The sequence below is a fragment of the Eumetopias jubatus genome, unplaced genomic scaffold (assembly GCF_037043125.1).
Source record: "Eumetopias jubatus isolate StellerSeaLion01/CBP00866 unplaced genomic scaffold, mEumJub1_p1.0 scaffold_11, whole genome shotgun sequence".
Lineage (NCBI taxonomy): Eukaryota > Metazoa > Chordata > Mammalia > Carnivora > Otariidae > Eumetopias > Eumetopias jubatus.
Genome location: NW_028274817.1, coordinates 33,016,746 through 33,020,746, shown reverse-complemented (window position 1 = coordinate 33,020,746; position 4,001 = coordinate 33,016,746).

Sequence of the window (4,001 nt, the reverse complement as noted above, 5' to 3'; positions counted from 1 at the left end):
AGAATGAGGCTAAATCTACTCTGCCTATGTTCTATGAATGGAACAACAAAACCTGGATGATAGTACATCTGTTTACAACATGGTTTACAGAATATTTTAAGTCCACTATTGAGACCTCCTGCTCTTTCAAAATATTACTGCTCTTGCACAATGTATCTGGTCACCTAAGAGCTCTGATGTAGATGGACAATGAAATTAATGTTGTTTTCATGCCTGCTAACACAATATCCATTCTGCAGCCCATGGATCAAGAAGTTATTTCGACTTTCAAGTCTTATTATTTAAGAAACACATTCTGTAAAAATATAGCTGCCATAGAGAGTGATTCCTCTGATGGATCTGAGCAAAGTAAATTGAAAACCTTCTGGAAAGGATTCAACATTCTAGATTCTATTAAGAACACCTGTGATTCATGGGAAGAAGTCAAAATATTAACATTAACAAGAGTTTGGAAGAAGTTGACTCCAACTCTCATGGATGACTTTGAGAGATTCAAGACTTCAGTGGAGGACATAACTGTGGATGAGGCAAAAATAACAAGAGAACTAGAATTAGAAGTAGAACCTGAAGATGTGACTGAATTGCTACAATCTCATGATAAAACTTGAGTAGATGGGGAGGTGTTTCTTATGGATGAGCAAAGAAAGTGTTCTCTTGAGATGGAATCTACCTATGGCAAGGATGTTGTAAAGATTGTTGACATGACAACAAAGGATTTAGAACATTACATCAACTTAGTTGATAAAGCAGCAGCAAGGTTTGAGAGAACTAACTTCAGTTTTGAAAAAAGTTCTATTGCAGGTAAAATGCTATCAAATAGCATCATATGCTACAGACAATTCATTTATGAAAGAAAGTCTATCAATGCCACAAACTTCATTGTCATCCTATTTTAAGAAATTGCTACAGCCACCCCAACCTTCAGCAACTACCACCCATCCTCAGCCAACAGCCATCAACATCAAGGAAAGACCCTCCACCAGCAAAAAGATTATAACTGACTGAAAGCTCAGATGATGGTTAGTATTTTTTATCAATAAAGTATTTTTTAATTAAGGTATATACATGTACATTGTTTTTTAGACATAATTCTGTTGCACACTTACTTAATAGACTACAATAGAGTATAAACATAATTCTCATACACACTGGGAAATTTGAAAAAAAAATCATTTGACTCACTTCCCTGCGATATTTGATTTATTGCAGTAGTTGGAACCAACCTGCAATGTCTTTGAGGTATGCCTGTAATAATAAAATCGATCACCATTAGAGAAACAACTTATTATTTTGGAAATTAATGGGCAAACTGAAAAAAAAGCCACAAATAGATGTCTTACTTTTCTTGTATGAAATGAACTATTCAAAAACAACCAAATAGTAGATGAGAGGAAATTTCTGTTTGTAAATTGTTCCTGTTATTAAGTGAATAAAGGATAGAATATTGTCATTTTAAAACCACTAATGAATTGTTAGATCTAGATGTTGGACATCATTGGAATCTGACATCACAAATAATCACAATAACAATAACAGCAACCAAAAATCCATTATGTGCCTCTTGGTGGAAGAATACACCACCACTTTTGAAGTGTTTGTGAAAACAAAATGGAAATTTGATAAAGTTTTTAGCTTTCACAGCTAATTTACAGAAGGTACAGAAAACAGAGGGACAAAGTAGCTAAAATCACAGAGAAGTAATCAGAAAATTGAAGACAAAAAAGAATCTTCAAAGCAGCCAAAGAGAAACAATACTTCAGTGAGAAAACGTTGAAATACATTGAACTTCTCATTAAAATCCATGGAGGCTGTAGGGAAAGCACCACATTTCTCAAATGCTGGAAGAAAACTATCAATCTAGAAGGCTATATCCAACAAAAATATCCCTCAGGAATGAAGAGGAAATCAAGATATTCTCAAATAAAAAAAAAAAAACAGAGAATTTGTCACCAGCAGATTTACCTTAAAAGAATGTCTCTAAGGATGTCCTCTATATAGAAATGATAAAATAAGGAATCCTGAAATAATCAGGAAAGAGGAAAGAAAATGGTAAACAAAAATATCAGTAAATACATTTTCCTTCTCCTCTTGTATGTTATATATTATATTTCATGGATAGAAGAAAATATTATAACACAGTCTGATTGTTTCTAAATGTATATAGAAATATTGAAGACAATTTATTATTAACTAGAGAGAATAAAAGGATTTAAAAGGAGATAAAATTTCTATACTTCACTTGAACTGGTAGAATTATGACACCGTTAGTCAGTGGTAAATTATGTTTGTGTAGTGTGATTCCTAAAACAATAAATTAAAAAATCTACACAAAGTGAAACCCTCAAAAACATAAAAGGTAACCAAGAGCAATGCAGGTACGAGAAAACAGAAATGAAAAACAGAGAAAACAAACAGAAAACAAAACTAAAATAAAATGATAGATTTAAACTCATAACAATAATTAAATGTAAATTATCTAAATACACCAATTAAAAGACAAGTGTTGGCTCCCAACACCTTCTCACTATTGTAACCTTATTTTTTAAAATTAACATAAAATATATTAGCTATAAAGTTGAAAAAGATCTCTAACACCTACACCAATATTGAAATTCAGAAGTGGAAAAATGAAAGCTCTGTTCATGCATCCCGTGGAACTATAACACATATTAATAGAACCTATGTGGACACTAATATTTAAGTTTACATTGCATTTATTGACTAAACTTAATGCCAATGTCATAGTGTTGTTATTTTGAGTTGTAAATGTTTCAGAAGTGGTTCAGGCCTGAATATGATTGGAAGAAGATAATACTGCATGAAAGTAAAATTTATACCACATTGTGAAATCTCACCTACAATAAACCAGTTTGATCCATTATTTAAGATCATTATACGAGGGGATGTGAAAAAGAGCAACAACTTAATGCATTTGTCATACACAGTGGGATGTATAAATTAGAAAATATGTTATGAAGTTTAAAAAAAAGGATGATGAAAAACCAAACACTGGGTTATGTGTAGACTTTGATATGCAGAGAGAGGGGTGTGTGTGTGTGTGTGTGTGTGTGCGTGTGCATAGACGTGTGCACAAATGGGAACCTAATGTATATATGATCGGAGCATATTTTAAACTCCTTTCCCTTAATAAATATCAGGACTCCTCTTCCAGGAAAGATACTTTCACAAAATCATTTAAATGACCAAATATCACTCCATTGTGTAATATATCCATCTTTTGGTAACCAGCCCCCTATTGTTGGTCATCTTGTTTGTTTCCAATCCTTTGCTACTATTAAAAACAAATAAAAGGTAAAAAACAAAAAAGACAGAGGCTAGAAGAGTGTATTTTAAAAATAACCTAACTATATACTGTCCATAAGAAACAAACATCAAGTGTAATGATATGGGCAAGTTGAAAGTAAAGTGATGCAAAAATGCATATAATGCAAACATTACTAAAGTAGACTCCAGAATTACCAGAGACATAGAGAGGCATTGTATAATGGCAAAAAGGTCAAGTACTCAGAAGGTATAGCAAGAAATCGTTTATGTAAGCACCAAGCAACGGCTACAAATATGTGAGGCCAAATACGATGTAACTGAAAGGAGAAAAAAAGGAAATCCACAATTATAATTGGACATTTCAACACCCCTCTCTTTTTTTAAAATTTTTTATTGTTATGTTAATCACCATACATTACATCATTAGTTCTTGATGTAGTGTTCCATGATTCATTGTTTGTGCAAAACACCGAGTGCTCCACGCAGAATGTGCCCTCTTTAATACCCATCACCAGGCTAACCCATCCCCCTACCCTCCTCCCCTCTAGAACCCTCAGTTTGTTTTTCAGAGTCCATCGTCTCTCATGGTTCCTCTCCCCCTCCGACTTACTCCCCTTCATTCTTCCCCTCCTGCTATCTTCTTCTTTTTCTTTTTTCTTAACATATCTTGCATTATTTGTTTCAGAAGTACAGATCTGTGATTCAACAGTCTTGCA